This window comes from Poromitra crassiceps (genome assembly GCF_964638095.1).
Source record: "Poromitra crassiceps genome assembly, chromosome: 13".
Classification (NCBI taxonomy): domain Eukaryota; kingdom Metazoa; phylum Chordata; class Actinopteri; order Beryciformes; family Melamphaidae; genus Poromitra; species Poromitra crassiceps.
In genome coordinates this window covers 39,209,101-39,226,600 of record NC_139644.1, presented here as the reverse complement: position 1 = coordinate 39,226,600, position 17,500 = coordinate 39,209,101, and positions in this window count along the sequence as shown.

Here is a 17,500-nt window from a genome sequence, read left to right as displayed (position 1 = left end):
TGTGTGTGTGTGTGTGTGTGTGTGTGTGTGTGTGTGTGTGTGTGTGTATATCCAGCAGGGAGAGAGAGAGTTGCAGATTCCAAACAAGTGAAAAGGTGCAACTGCCTCAGCACTTCCCACTGTTTGAATATAGCAGCAATCCACGCGTCACAACACAAGGCATTGCTACAGACGGCCTACATTAAATGAACGCCATTAATGCAATGTTAATGTGCTATGTAGTGTATGTATGTGTAGCGTTTTAAAACGGCTCACACGGCGAGGGAGTGCTGTCTCTCAAAGGTATGAGACCACATTTCCCATAAAGCCTTGCTGTTATGGAGGGGATGCTTCCATTGATTGTGCACAAAACACAGCGCAAGGGACGTTTTTTTGTGTGGTTTGTTTTGTTTCCCCTGCAGTCGTGTGCAGTACAGTTCAGGATGCAATGATCACACGCACGGTAGCCAGCTGGTTTCATCTGTTTGATGTTGTTGACTGTAAACGTGAAAGCCAGATTATTGGCAATTCTGGCAGCAGCGGAGGTTGAAGATCCCCCATGGGTGGAGAAGAGGTAGGAGGAGTGACATTGACGAGCAGCGCGCTTTTCCTCCAAACCTTTTTCAGCTGGAGACGCCCAGAGCGCTCCGCCAAAACACATGAAACGCGAGGTGCGTTCTTTGAAAGAGGACGGCGCTTAGCGCCTCCTTACCATAGAGAATGAATTGCAGAAAGGCGCTGGTAGCTCAAATAAGCACGTTGGGTCTCTGCACGCCGCCTTAGTAGCTCTGCTTGCTCTGGATTCTGGAAGATGCTGCCAACAAAGACTCTCAGTCAAACCCCAACTCTTGCTCCTTCTGCACCATATGGCTCATTTCCACCACATTTTACAGCCCTGCACAGCCCGTCACCACTCGGCTCTACTTGTTTCAACCCGATGGACGTTCTGCTTCGACCGCCGTTCATCTGCCCCCGCCCACACCTGGTCGTCATAGCGACCGCATATCTGCCCTCCGCCCATGTTCCGAAGTAGGCTATAACATATAACGTTACAATTAAATCCATACACAGAACTTTTAAACTGTTTATGAAATACTGGTGCCTCTAAATGACCTACAGTGTACATGGGCAAATGTGACAATCGGCCAGGAGAATGGATATCACTTTGTTGTTAGTCAAAATGCGCGCGAGGGATGGGCGCGAGGGACGGGGGTTGCGCTAGAGTGAAGCCTCTACCCCGGCGGCCTCTCACCAGGCAAGACCGCGGCTTCACCAAAGCGCCTGCGGCCTAGCGGAGCCGACGCAGCACTGAACTACACAAGCGCTTCCTGAGAGCAGCAGACTTTTGGACAATTGAAACCACCGCCACGATTTTATTTCACCAGAGGAGAAGGCAGCAACACAAAAGACTGATGGAAAAGCATAACAGAAGAGAAGGTAAGCCCCCACTAAACTGGTATGCAGCGCTGCATTGACAGTCAGTAGGATAGACAGAGTAAACACGATTCTGCCTGACCAATCAGTCGTCTACAATGTTTTCACGTCACCGTATGACAGGGGCGCCGCCAGGGATTTTGGGCCCCATGACAGGACATAGTATGGGCCCCACTGATGCCGGCGTCCGAAGGGCGCCGGCCGGAAAATTTGGGCTGTTTGAAGCTGATTTAGAGGATAATATCGCATTTTAAATTATATTAGGATAACACTGTAGTGTTGTCATTATTCAGTCTTAACCATCAATACACCAGAGGGAACAAAGAAACACTATCAACTAATGACTAGAAAGAATATTGATACACATGTGGAGTCCAACAGGAGAGTGTTTAGCATGAGACTGTTGTGATATCATTATTCAGTCTTAATATCATTATGTTCTCCTTTTCTCATTGGCTGTCATTTGTGGGCTGCTTTTCCTTTCATATAATGGTCATTATGTGGACAAATAAATTGTGTTGATCCTTCTTATTTTTTTATTACTATTATTATTATTATTATTATTATTATTATTACCTGTATAGGTTTTTGGGTCACGAAGCCCATAGGCCTTTGTCCGGTGAACACGCAAATTTCCGGGCCCTACTGTGCGGCACGTGGGGGCGTGAAAAATCAGGGGGTGGACTTTACATGTCTTCTGGGCCCCCCTCTGCGAGTGGACACCACTTGTTTGCCCATCAGTCCTACAGATAACCCACAATGATTTTTTGTCATTTTCATGCCATTTTCTTGCAGTTCAAGCATGTTCCACAGTGTGGCACAGTCCCACATTACCCAATGGAAAATATGGTCCGTGCACACCGTGTGCACGTGTAGCACTTATGCTGGAATAAGTGTAAATAGGAGACATATATAATCAAGTATACAGTAGAGTATGGACTAGTTCCAGGTTTGACTATGGAGCTGGTGGAAGAGTAATGAACACACCGACACAGAACTGCAAGAACCGGTTTGTATTAGATCAACAAAATGAAAATGCATATGTAACCATGCAAAGAAGCCAGTTACATAAATTGACAACGCCACCTTGGGAATTTCACCCAAAGAGTTAAACCAAAGTTCAGTTTTACCCTTAAATGAAAAGCAGAGGCAAGATGTTCCAAGTATAACAAGGGTACATGTTTATTTAATGCACAAAGTCCAAGTTAAAAGGTTAACATGCTAAAAGGCTGGTTGTTTATAAATTAAAAACACATTTAGATAGTTCTAAATGGGAGCTGCTCAACGACCAGGAGGAGGGGTTAAGAGTCCCCAGAGAGGGAGCTAAAAGCTAAAATGCGATCCCAAATTAAGACTAGGTGGGGATACACTACAAACAGCACGGCAAACCAAAAACACAAACCCACAGATAACTAGGAACACGGGGATTCACACACTCAGCCCCTCTCAATGGGACAATTTCTCCACTCCTGGCCGGGACAACCTGCAGTCAGAACGTAACAATTAAAAACAGGCAGTGGTATAACAGAAAGTGAAATAGTACAACAAAATAAATAAAACAATAAAGAAAGGGCAAAACAGCAGCTGGCCGCTACTGTAAAGAGACAGGCGAAACACAAGTATTAATACATATATCTATATGTTCTGTGACAAATACCTCTATGAACATTTTACCTTCACAGAGAATAAAGCTCTTGGGATTCTCAAGCTGTGATGAATGTTCTAGGCCGCATGTTCACTTCTGCCTACAAACAGTCATGGTTAGACAGTAACAGTGGAAATAACCAGGAAGTACCTGCATACAAGTCACCCAACATACAACCTTACTCACATAGTGTCAGCAACCAAGCTCCAAGCAACCATTTCCAGGGAAAACCAAAGAGTGTGGGATAAGGACAGCTCAGCCCCACAAGACACAGTATTTATTGAGGTGCACCTAATTATCTAAGCAGCAGCACCTGGGCCTGGATGGGTGTAAATCACTAGGGAGGGAACCTGACTACAACATGGGCCAGCCCTCTAAGTTAGCCTGGCTACACATAACAAAAAACACTTGAAAATAAATCAAGAAAAACAACAAATAAAGTAAATATAAAGAGGCCTTTTAGATAAAAAGAGTGGGTTTACACCTTCTGTAAAGTAGCACTACTAGTGGTGATTTCCGTTCAGTCCATTAATGTTCAAATCAATTCATTGAGTCAAATAATCACATTTCTATTCATTTCATTCCCATCTTCTTCCCCGTCATAAATACTATGCAATTGCACAATCCCATAAAGCCTTCAATTCAGTTCACACTATAAAGTGACTATTGTGACTAAAGTGCTTCAAGTTTGACAATTGTTATGACAATAATTGCACAACCCATATGACCTGTGTGCAATGAGGGAGAAGGGGAGAGAAAAAATGAGTAAAGACTAGTGTGTAAAGTTCTACCACCCAAGGGGAATGGGGCCTATGGTAGGAGTGAGTTAGGCTTGAGGCCTGCCCAGAGTTCAAGGTTCTTCTGGTTTAGCTCGCCATCCATTTAGCTCCAGCTATGAAGCCCATCCAGTATTCGCATGCACGGTTTCCTCCACAACAGCAGCAGTTCCTCAGATCAGACACTGTTGAGTGATGGCTTGATTACAATTTGCATATATAGTGAAGGCTGTAGTTGGCATGGTAGCTTAGCATTTATCTTGGCATGTAGCTTAGCATTTATCATTGCTGGTTTTAGCAATGATGGCAGAAGATTTCCATGCTTTCTGTAATGAGGATGCACTCACCCATGTGGTGTAAAAAGCAGTGTTGCATCCAGTTTCCAATATTCAGGTTCCAAATGTCCAATGTCAGTCAACGTGAACATGAGTCAAGGTTTGTGGCCTGCTTGCATCAAGGTGTGGGGTCTGCTCTCAGCAGGTGTGAGTGAGAGAGTGAGGCAGTGATTTCCTCTTCCCAGACCAAGAAAAGGGGGCGGGTGCAGGACTGAAGAGCCTGCAGCCGATTGGCTCAGGTGTTTGAGTTGACAGTTTTGCTTGTCCAATCATTATACAGGACTGTGGATAGGTGAGTGTGTATATGGCAGAATGTTCAATTCACCTGTGTTACACACGTCCCACATTACCCAATGGAAAATATGGTCCCTGCACACCGGAAGGAAACCATGTGATTGATGTGGCTGAAGATTACCCTCAATAGACTAGATGCACAAAATGAGTTCAGCTGCAGTACTTAATTGAAGCTGCACGTGGGGTTCCGTCTCGCTACTTGGGGGCGGGGCAGTGTAGGCTACTCAGAACAATCAAGGTGTAACTAGAGAACCCATAGTACATTGTCAAAGAGTTGTTTTCGTGCTATTTTCAATTACTGATTTTTACAGAATTGTGGTAAATGACACAAAGGTGACTTTGACAGAAGCGGACACAGCTTTAAGGCCATAACATTGCAGTGGATGCATAGAATGACTAAAGTTTTTGCACGTGTGTTCAGCCGGAGGTCCTGAACTAGTGTAGCGAATATCGCCTCATTCCGTTAAGCCATGCCAAAATGAGAGCCAATCAGGGTCGCTCAGAAGGCCGGGGTACAGCTAATTTGTCATAACATTGCAGCGGATGGATAGAATGACAAAAAAATTTGCACGTGTGTTCAGCCGGAGGTCCTGAACTAGTGTAGCGAATATCGCCTCATTCTGTTAAGCCATGCCAAGATGAGAGCCAATCAGGGTCGCTCAGAAGGCCGGGGAACAGCTAATTTGCCATAACATTGATGCGGATGGAGAGAATGACTAAATTCTTTGCACGTGTGTTCAGCCGGAGGTCCTGAACTACAATGATAACCTTAAATGGAAGTGGGCGAGGCCAAGGGGCGTCACCCCCCACCCTTCTGAGATCAATTTAGATAGTAAGTAGCCCTGGTGGCATGTGGGGACCTCAGGACGACATCCTGAGGGACTGTTTTGACCAAGTAGCATGGGAGGAGTTCAGAGCGGCAGGAGACCTGGGCGCGTACGCAGAGACGGTGTCATGCTTCATTAAGAAGTGTACCAACGACATAGTCCCCACAAAGAAAGTAAAAATAATGCCAAACCAAAAGCCCTGGATCAACAGCGAGGTCAGGGCTGCCCTACACGCCAGGACCACCACCTTCAGTTCAGGCACACCAGAACAATACAAGCAGGCACAATATGCCCTCCGGACCGCTATTAAAAAAGCACAGAGAGACTATGGAAGGCAGCTGGAGTCAAAACTGGACACCAACAACCCCAGACACCTGTGGAAAGGCCTCCATGCTGCTACAGACTTCAAAGAGGTGAAACGACAGAACCCCAGCACATCACCCACCCTACCGGACGAACTCAACGCGTTCTACGCTAGGTTCGACCCCTCTGGCAGAGCGCCTCCCATCCCCCCTCTCCCAGCCCTCTCCCACTCCCTCCCCCCCATCACCTCCCACCCTCTCCTCCCCCCCACCCTCCCCTCCCCCCCACCACCACCCCCCCTCTCCGCCCCCCCCTGCCACCTCCCTCCCCCCATCACCCCCCCCTCCTCCCCTGCCACCCCTCCCCCCTCATCACGAGTTTGGTGTCATTTGGAATAACTTTGGTTTTTTGGAAAAAAAAAAAAAAAGACGGATGTCGGATGCAACAATTCAGTAAAAATCAGTAATTGAAGCTAGCCCTTTCAAAGTTGCTGGACACGTAGGAGACAGTCTAAAGCCTACTCTCAGCAAAGGGTAGGCTAATCGGAGCTACGCTGAGCGAGCTGTGGTCCCGCAGAGTTGAAAAAAATAAGAAAACGCACGAAATTACGAAATCCTGCAAAATTTACATCTCTTTTTGGGCCAGGGACACAGTTCCACTCAACCTTGAGCCGAAATTTTGGCTACAGTGTATGTTGACAACCCCTAGTACATGCTCAAACCGTCATTTTGGTTGTAGCTTCAATTACTGAATTTTAGTGAATATAAAGATACGACATTTTTTTTGTAAAGAAAAAAAGTTCCGTTTTGACCTCCCATTTTTTGTGGGCTGAAAGAGGAGTGTGAGAGGAGTTCCCACAAAAAAAATTACACCTTGAAGTTACTTCCCCTAGGAGTTATTCAGGTTTGATTATTTTTTTTATTTTTTTTATTTTTTTTTTCAAAAATTTTTTTTTTTTTTTTTATAGCCATGTAGGTACTCTAAGGACTCCATTTTTGGCGAGGAGCCCGAAAACCGACTTCATTTTGGCCAAAAAGCAAGGGAAATGGCCGAAACGCGACTTCCGATTTTTAGGGGGCGTTTTGACCTCCCATTTTTTGTCGGCGGGAAGAGGGGTGTGAGAGGAGTTCCCCCAAGAAAGGACAGCCTTCTAGTCCTTTTACTTTAGGAGTTATTAGCACCCCTATTTTCAACATTTTTAAACGATTGGACCGCCCCCCTGCCTAGGGGGAGGGGACTTTGGCTAATCTTTTCTCAGGATCTACTCTCCTATAGGAGGGCTACATGCTCCAATTGAAATTATAGCTCCAGGTGGTCCAGGGGAGTTAATTGACAACCCTAGCTGAAATTTGCACTAGGTTGTTAGGGTTGTAGACCGTTCACCCATGTTGAAGGGCTAAGTTGGAACTAGGGTTAGGAAGTTAGACATGTAGTCTTATGTAGTTTTATGCGCTGGTCCCGAATATGGGCGGGGCTTCCGCCGGAAGTGACCGGAAGTGGGTGTAAATAGGCTTTGAACATGGCATTTTGGCCAACCCTAGGCTGTTTTGCATATGGGTTGTTGGGGGGGTGTCATATGAGCATGAATTGGGTTGATTGGAGTCGTTTGGTGAAACGGCTAAGAGACTTTTTTTTTTTTTTTGTATGGGAAAAGTACTTGGTGTTTTTTTTTTTTTTTTTTTTTTTTTTTTTTGCTAATGCTAAGCTAACTTTTTTTATCTTTTTTTTTATGCTAAGGTAATGCTAAGCTAACATGCTAGCAACTTCCCGCACACTCCCGCCGGACCACGACCCGCTACAATTTGCATACCGCCCCAACAGGAGCACAGCGGATGCAGTAGCACACGTGCTCCACACCATTCTTACACCTATGTAAGAATGCTGTTCGTGGACTACAGCTCAGCATTCAACACCATAGTACCCTCCAGGCTGGTAAGCAAACTCAGGGATCTGGGACTAAACACGGCAATGTGCGACTGGATCCTGGATTTCCTAACAGACCGCCGCCAGGTGGTGAGGGTGGGCAACCTCACCTCCTCCCCACTGACCATCAGCATAGGAGCGCCCCAGGGGTGCGTCTCCAGCCCCTTCTGGTACGACCTCTACACCCACGACTGCGTGGCGACTCAAACTTGAAACTCCATTGTGAAGTTTGCAGACGACACAGCAGTCGTGGGGCTGATCTCAGGGGACGACGAGACGGCCTACAGAGAGGAGGTGAGGGTCCTGGAACAATGGTGCCAGGACAACCACCTCTCTCTGAACGTCTCCAAGACCAAGGAGATAATTGTGGACTACAGGAGAGGGGGGGGCGCACACCCCCCAATCACCATCAACGGCGCAGTGGTGGAAAGGGTGGACAGCTTCAAGTACCTGGGAGTCAACATCCACCAGGACCTGACCTGGGCCGGCCACACCGCCACTGTTGTCAAAAAGGCCCAACAGCGAATACACGGACTCAGGCGCCTGAAGAAATTTGGGCTAAGGAAAGAAATCCTCAGGGACTTCTACAGAGGCACCATTGCAAGCCTGCTGACTGGCTGCTTCACCGCCTGGTACGGGAACTGTACCGCCATGGACCGCAGGGCGCTACGGAGGGTGAGGCACGCGGCCCAGCACGTAACAGGAGATGAGTTGCCAGATCTGCATGAACTGTATAACCAGCGGTGCCTCAGGAGGTCCCTGAAGATCATCAAAGACACAAACCATCCCCACAACAGCCTGTTCTCCCTGCTACCCTCAGGGAGGAGATACAGGGTTCCAAAAGCACGCACAAATCGCTTGAGGAACAGTTTCTTCCCGCAGGCCACGAGACTCCTTAACATACACAAATAGTGTAGTAGTCGTACCGTACCGTACTGCAGCTGCTACCATTATGTATGCCTAATGTTTAATTGTATGTTTAATAAGGTACATGCTATTTGCACCTGTATGTCAAATACGTCGAATTTAAAATGTCTGAACACGTCCAACGTATGCACAATGCCTAATGTTAATTGTATGTTTAAACATGCTATTTGCACCTGCATGTCAAATACGTCGAATTTAAAATGTCTGAACACGTCTAACGTATGCACATGACATGTGCACCTATGTGCAATGAATAAGCCACTGACTTGTCTTATCGCTATTCTGCCTTATTGCCTATTGCTGCTTAGTATTGCTTATTGATGCCTATTTCTTATTGCCTATTGCTCATTGCTTGTTGCCTATTTGTACTATGTCATAAACGGAGTCCACAGCACAAGAATTTCACACGTGATACTTGTACCATGGAGTGACAATAAAAATCTAGAATCTTGAATGTGGGCGGGGCCAAGGGCCACATGTGTGGGCTAGAAGGCTGACACTTGGTGGTCGTAGAGTAGCAGGGGGTGCCACAAACATACCAAAAGATCAGCCTTCTAGCCCTCACCTCTCTTGAGAAACAGACGTGTTCACCCTGCATATGTTGGTGTACACCGCGCATGCTTTATCATGTAATATGTAAAAGCTTATATCTCAAAAACGACTCAGGCTAGGAGGCTGAGATTTCAACTGCAGCCTCTCCTTATTATACAGGACCAGCCCTGTGAGTAGCAGGAGGATTGGAAGAAGTTGGATTTTTTGCCTTCGGCAGCTGAGAGCTGGTTTCTAGATTTTGGTCCAAAATTCAAATTGCTCCTATTGACTGGAAACTCAGCACACTAATAGAGCACCGTGGTGGTATTAACATACTTTGGTATCAGCCTCCTAACCTGAGTCGTTTTTGAGATATAAGCTTTTACATATTACATGATAAAGCATGCGCGGTGTACACCAACATAGGCCGGGTGCACACGGCTGTTTCTCAAGAAATGTGTGGGCTAGAAGGCTGACACTTGGTGGTCATAGAGTAGCAGGGGGTGCCACAAACATACCAAAAGATCAGCCTTCTAGCCCTCACCTCTCTTGAGAAACAGCCGTGTTCACCCTGCATATGTTGGTGTACACCGCGCATGCTTTACCATGTAATATGTAAAAGCTTATATCTCAAAAACGACTCAGGCTAGGAGGCTGAGATTTCAACTGCAGTCTCTCCTTATTATACAGGACCAGCCCTGTGAGTAGCAGGACGATTGGAAGAAGTTGGATTTTTTGCCTTCGGCAGCTGAGAGCTGGTTTCCAGATTTTGGTCCAAAATTCAAATTGCTCCTATTGACTGGAAACTCAGCACACTAATAGAGCACCGTGGTGGTATTAACATACTTTGGTATCAGCCTCCTAACCTGAGTCGTTTTTGAGATATAAGCTTTTACATATTACATGATAAAGCATGCGCGGTGTACACCAACATAGGCCGGGTGCACACGGCTGTTTCTCAAGAAATGTGTGGGCTAGAAGGCTGACACTTGGTGGTCATAGAGTAGCAGGGGGTGCCACAAACATACCAAAAGATCAGCCTTCTAGCCCTCACCTCTCTTGAGAAACAGCCGTGTTCACCCTGCATATGTTGGTGTACACCGCGCATGCTTTACCATGTAATATGTAAAAGCTTATATCTAAAAAACGACTCAGGCTAGGAGGCTGAGATTTCAACTGCAGCCTCTCCTTATTATACAGGACCAGCCCTGTGAGTAGCAGGAGGATTGGAAGAAGTTGGATTTTTTGCCTTCGGCAGCTGAGAGCTGGTTTCCAGATTTTGGTCCAAAATTCAAATTGCCCCTATTGACTGGAAACTCAGCACACTAATAGAGCACCGTGGTGGTATTAACATACTTTGGTATCAGCCTCCTAACCTGAGTCGTTTTTGAGATATAAGCTTTTACATATTACATGATAAAGCATGCGCGGTGTACACCAACATAGGCCGGGTGCACACGGCTGTTTCTCAAGAAATGTGTGGGCTAGAAGGCTGACACTTGGTGGTCATAGAGTAGCAGGGGGTGCCACAAACATACCAAAAGATCAGCCTTCTAGCCCTCACCTCTCTTGAGAAACAGCCGTGTTCACCCTGCATATGTTGGTGTACACCGCGCATGCTTTACCATGTAATATGTAAAAGCTTATATCTAAAAAACGACTCAGGCTAGGAGGCTGAGATTTCAACTGCAGCCTCTCCTTATTATACAGGACCAGCCCTGTGAGTAGCAGGACGATTGGAAGAAGTTGGATTTTTTGCCTTCGGCAGCTGAGAGCTGGTTTCCAGATTTTGGTCCAAAATTCAAATTGCTCCTATTGACTGGAAACTCAGCACACTAATAGAGCACCGTGGTGGTATTAACATACTTTGGTATCAGCCTCCTAACCTGAGTCGTTTTTGAGATATAAGCTTTTACATATTACATGATAAAGCATGCGCGGTGTACACCAACATAGGCCGGGTGCACACGGCTGTTTCTCAAGAAATGTGTGGGCTAGAAGGCTGACACTTGGTGGTCATAGAGTAGCAGGGGGTGCCACAAACATACCAAAAGATCAGCCTTCTAGCCCTCACCTCTCTTGAGAAACAGCCGTGTTCACCCTGCATATGTTGGTGTACACCGCGCATGCTTTACCATGTAATATGTAAAAGCTTATATCTAAAAAACGACTCAGGCTAGGAGGCTGAGATTTCAACTGCAGCCTCTCCTTATTATACAGGACCAGCCCTGTGAGTAGCAGGACGATTGGAAGAAGTTGGATTTTTTGCCTTCGGCAGCTGAGAGCTGGTTTCCAGATTTTGGTCCAAAATTCAAATTGCTCCTATTGACTGGAAACTCAGCACACTAATAGAGCACCGTGGTGGTATTAACATACTTTGGTATCAGCCTCCTAACCTGAGTCGTTTTTGAGATATAAGCTTTTACATATTACATGATAAAGCATGCGCGGTGTACACCAACATAGGCCGGGTGCACACGGCTGTTTCTCAAGAAATGTGTGGGCTAGAAGGCTGACACTTGGTGGTCATAGAGTAGCAGGGGGTGCCACAAACATACCAAAAGATCAGCCTTCTAGCCCTCACCTCTCTTGAGAAACAGCCGTGTTCACCCTGCATATGTTGGTGTACACCGCGCATGCTTTACCATGTAATATGTAAAAGCTTATATCTCAAAAACGACTCAGGCTAGGAGGCTGAGATTTCAACTGCAGCCTCTCCTTATTATACAGGACCAGCCCTGTGAGTAGCAGGAGGATTGGAAGAAGTTGGATTTTTTGCCTTCGGCAGCTGAGAGCTGGTTTCCAGATTTTGGTCCAAAATTCAAATTGCTCCTATTGACTGGAAACTCAGCACACTAATAGAGCACCGTGGTGGTATTAACATACTTTGGTATCAGCCTCCTAACCTGAGTCGTTTTTGAGATATAAGCTTTTACATATTACATGATAAAGCATGCGCGGTGTACACCAACATAGGCCGGGTGCACACGGCTGTTTCTCAAGAAATGTGTGGGCTAGAAGGCTGACACTTGGTGGTCATAGAGTAGCAGGGGGTGCCACAAACATACCAAAAGATCAGCCTTCTAGCCCTCACCTCTCTTGAGAAACAGCCGTGTTCACCCTGCATATGTTGGTGTACACCGCGCATGCTTTACCATGTAATATGTAAAAGCTTATATCTCAAAAACGACTCAGGCTAGGAGGCTGAGATTTCAACTGCAGCCTCTCCTTATTATACAGGACCAGCCCTGTGAGTAGCAGGAGGATTGGAAGAAGTTGGATTTTTTGCCTTCGGCAGCTGAGAGCTGGTTTCCAGATTTTGGTCCAAAATTCAAATTGCTCCTATTGACTGGAAACTCAGCACACTAATAGAGCACCGTGGTGGTATTAACATACTTTGGTATCAGCCTCCTAACCTGAGTCGTTTTTGAGATATAAGCTTTTACATATTACATGATAAAGCATGCGCGGTGTACACCAACATAGGCCGGGTGCACACGGCTGTTTCTCAAGAAATGTGTGGGCTAGAAGGCTGACACTTGGTGGTCATAGAGTAGCAGGGGGTGCCACAAACATACCAAAAGATCAGCCTTCTAGCCCTCACCTCTCTTGAGAAACAGCCGTGTTCACCCTGCATATGTTGGTGTACACCGCGCATGCTTTACCATGTAATATGTAAAAGCTTATATCTCAAAAACGACTCAGGCTAGGAGGCTGAGATTTCAACTGCAGCCTCTCCTTATTATACAGGACCAGCCCTGTGAGTAGCAGGAGGATTGGAAGAAGTTGGATTTTTTGCCTTCGGCAGCTGAGAGCTGGTTTCCAGATTTTGGTCCAAAATTCAAATTGCTCCTATTGACTGGAAACTCAGCACACTAATAGAGCACCGTGGTGGTATTAACATACTTTGGTATCAGCCTCCTAACCTGAGTCGTTTTTGAGATATAAGCTTTTACATATTACATGATAAAGCATGCGCGGTGTACACCAACATAGGCCGGGTGCACACGGCTGTTTCTCAAGAAATGTGTGGGCTAGAAGGCTGACACTTGGTGGTCATAGAGTAGCAGGGGGTGCCACAAACATACCAAAAGATCAGCCTTCTAGCCCTCACCTCTCTTGAGAAACAGCCGTGTTCACCCTGCATATGTTGGTGTACACCGCGCATGCTTTACCATGTAATATGTAAAAGCTTATATCTAAAAAACGACTCAGGCTAGGAGGCTGATATTTCAACTGCAGCCACCCCTTTTATAGAGGACCAGCCCTGTGAGTAGCAGGAGGATTGGAAGAAGTTGGATTTTTTGCCTTCGGCAGCTGAGAGCTGGTTTCCAGATTTTGGTCCAAAATTCAAATTGCTCCTATTGACTGGAAACTCAGCACACTAATAGAGCACCGTGGTGGTATTAACATACTTTGGTATCAGCCTCCTAACCTGAGTCGTTTTTGAGTTATAAGCTTTTACATATTACATGATAAAGCATGCGCGGTGTACACCAACATATGCCGGGTGCACACGGCTGTTTCTCAAGAAATGTGTGGGCTAGAAGGCTGACACTTGGTGGTCGTAGAGTAGCAGGGGGTGCCACAAACATACCAAAAGATCAGCCTTCTAGCCCTCACCTCTCTTGAGAAACAGCCGTGTTCACCCTGCATATGTTGGTGTACACCGCGCATGCTTGGCTAGGCTTGGCTAATGTGTACTAGGCTCTATTAGGCTGTGCTAGGCTGGACTAGGCTGGGGTGTACTAGGATATATTCAGCGGTACTATGCTATACTAGAATGTATTAGGCTGTGCTAAGCTACACTGTAATGTACTTGGCTTTACTGAACTATACTATAATGTACAAGGCTCTATTTGGGTGTACTGGGCTGGACTAGGCTGTACTAGCCTGGGCTAGGCTAGACTAGGGTGAACTAGGATATACTCAACTGTACTAGGCTATACTATAAATTACTAGGCTCTATTAGGATGTAGTAGGTTGTAATGGGATGTACTATGCTGGGCTAGGCTGGAGTAGGCTGTACTATGCTGTAGTACAATGTACTAGGCTATACTACAATGTAATAGGCTCTATTAAGGTGTACTAGCTTGTACTAGGATGAGCTAGGCTGTACTAGGCTCCATTAGGCTGTGCTAGGCTGGACTAGACTGGGCTAGGCTAGACTAGGGTGTACTAGGCTATATTCAGCTGTACTAGGCTATACTAGAATGTACTAGACTGTACTAGAATGTACTAGGCTGTGCTAAGCTACACTATAATGCACTTGGCTTTACTGAACTATACTATGATGTACAAGGCTCTATTTGGGTGTACTGGGCTGGACTAGGCTGTACTAGCCTGGGCTAGGCTAGACTAGGGTGAACTAGGATATACTCAACTGTACTAGGCTATACTATAAATTACTAGGCTCTATTAGGATGTAGTAGGTTGTAATAGGATGTACTATGCTGGGCTAGGCTGGAGTAGGCTGTACTAGGCTGTACTATGCTGTAGTACGATGTACTAAGCTATACTACAATGGGCTATACAGGGCTGGTCCTCTATAATAAGGAGAAGCTGCAGTTGAAATATCAGCCTCCTAGCCTGAGTCGTTTTTGAGATACAAGCTTTTACATATTACATCCCCTGTATAAATAAAGGTAAAAAAAAAAAAAAAAAGATAAAGCATGCACGGTGTACACCAACATATGCAGGGTGAACACGGCTCAAAATGGCTCAAATGGCTCTCTGCTCCCCTCTATTGACAAAATATAGTCAGTACAGACATGTTCACGAAAGAAAGTAGCAAGTGTTCAGTAACCTAAGTTACTGAGGTTCGTGAACACGAAATGTCTTCCGGCACGAGTTGTTCATTTGCCTTAGTTTTTTGTATTGAGCACTGCCTGCTGTGCACACACTTTTATTATTAGTAGTAGTAGTATTACAAATAAATCCCCACAGACCCACTGCAATTGTGCCAACTACCATGTCATTCAACACAATGCTGCTGTGTGTGTCTCACCTCCTTCATCAGTTAGGAACGGCTTGCAAACAATTGTTTGCATTGATTAAATGTTCGCTAGACAGGAGGGAAATATAAACACTCTGTGAAGTAAGCATATTTCACTAAGGTCTAACAGGGTAATTTCCAGTAGTTAAGAAAAGTTGAATAAATGTTCAGATGGCGCCGGACAGACTAGACCAGAGATACTCAACTGGCGGCCCGCGGGCGCCCCCTGTGTGGCCCGCGATGGAATTTTTTAGGGCCCCTGTCAGCTTCAAGGGCCCCTAGAATCGTCCTAGGTTTCCCCCCCTATACGGCGCCCCTGCCGTATGAACCCGGGTTCGCAGAATAGAACCCCGACGAGGCAGGGACGAAAAGTAGCACGACTCAGCCCCAAATCAAACTGGGCTTGGCCGGTTTTTACCGGTGGAATGAGACCATTTATCGAGTCGAGCGGAGCGGGACCGCGCTACTACCTGCGGTGGAATTGGGCCAATAGTAACCTACAGTATCCTCCTTTACTGCTCCTTCTGCATCATAGTAACCTACAGTATCCTCCTTTACTGCTCCTTCTGCATCATAGTAACCTACAGTATCCTCCTATACTGCTCCTTCTGCATCATAGTAACCTACAGTATCCTCCTATACTGCTCCTTCTACACCATAGTAACCTACAGTATCCTCCTATACTGCTCCTTCTGCACCATAGTAACCTACAGTATCCTCCTATACTGCTCCTTCTACACCATAGTAACCTACATTATCCTCCTATACTGCTCCTTCTGCACCATAGTAACCTAGCATTATCCTCCTATACTGCTCCTTCTGCACCATAGTAACCTACATTATCCTCCTATACTGCTCCTTCTGCATCTACAGTATCCTCCTATACTGCTCCTTCTGCATCATAGTAACCTACAGTATCCTCCTATACTGCTCCTTCTGCACCATAGTAACCTACAGTATCCTCCTATACTGCTCCTTCTACACCATAGTAACCTACATTATCCTCCTATACTGCTCCTTCTGCACCATAGTAACCTACAGTATCCTCCTATACTGCTCCTTCTGCACCATAGTAACCTACATTATCCTCCTATACTGCTCCTTCTGCATCATAGTAACCTACAGTATCCTCCTATACTGCTCCTTCTGCACCATAGTAACCTACATTATCCTCCTATACTGCTCCTTCTGCACCATAGTAACCTACAGTATCCTCCTATACTGCTCCTTCTGCACCATAGTAACCTACATTATCCTCCTATACTGCTCCTTCTACACCATAGTAACCTACATTATCCTCCTATACTGCTCCTTCTGCATCATAGTAATGGTGTAGAAGGAGCAGTATAGCCGGATACTGTAGGTTACTATGGTGTAGAAGGAGCAGTATAGCAGGATACTGTAGGTTACTATGGTGCAGAAGGAGCAGTATAGGAGGATAATGTAGGTTACTATGGTGCAGAAGGAGCAGTATAGGAGGATACTGTAGGTTACTATGGTGCAGAAGGAGCAGTATAGGAGGATACTGTAGGTTACTATGGTGCAGAAGGAGCAGTATAGGAGGATAATGTAGGTTACTATGGCGCAGAAGGAGCAGTATAGGAGGATAATGTAGGTTACTATGGTGCAGAAGGAGCAGTATAGGAGGATACTGTAGGTTACTATGGTGTAGAAGGAGCAGTATAGGAGGATACTGTAGGTTACTATGGTGTAGAAGGAGCAGTATAGGAGGATAATGTAGGTTACTATGGTGTAGAAGGAGCAGTATAGGAGGATTAGGAGTAACCTACATAGGAGTAACCTACATTATCCTCCTATACTGCTCCTTCTGCACCATAGTAACCTACAGTATCCTCCTATACTGCTCCTTCTGCACCATAGTAACCTACAGTATCCTGCTATACTGCTCCTTCTGCACCATAGTAACCTACAGTATCCTGCTATACTGCCGGCCCTGCTACTTCACCATGCTCACCCCGCACATCCTTCGCCAATATAGAAATAAGATCCTGAAAATCACTAAAACATCCTCTAAAATAAGTGGACTCCCCACTCCCAACGTAGCAGTGCTCATTGACACTGCCACCACTGACCATATAGCACACGACCCCCGCCACCTCCTCAACCCATGTGTCAACCCTCTTCCCCTCTGGCCACAGATACGGACACCGACTCTGCAGCGAAAGGAAAGAAAAAAGAAGTTATCCACACAAATTATGTCCCGCCTCTCTAGCCCATTCCACTCGGAATATGTCAAGATAATGTCATAACCCGGCTCTGTGGGTTATGGCAAAAGAAGGGAACAGGACGCAAATTGCCAAAAATATAAAGTATTTATTATAATAATGTAAATAAATGAAGAAGGTAAGTATGAAGTGTGTTGATCTGTAGCATCAGTAGTGTCAGTGTGGATGCGTGTGGATAGTGTAGTGTAGGGTGTTTGTCAAGTAGAAAGTAAATCAAAGAACAAAACCAATATGCAGGTAGCTGGCAGGAGGGAGAGAGACAGACTGAGAACCAGGAGCTTTTAG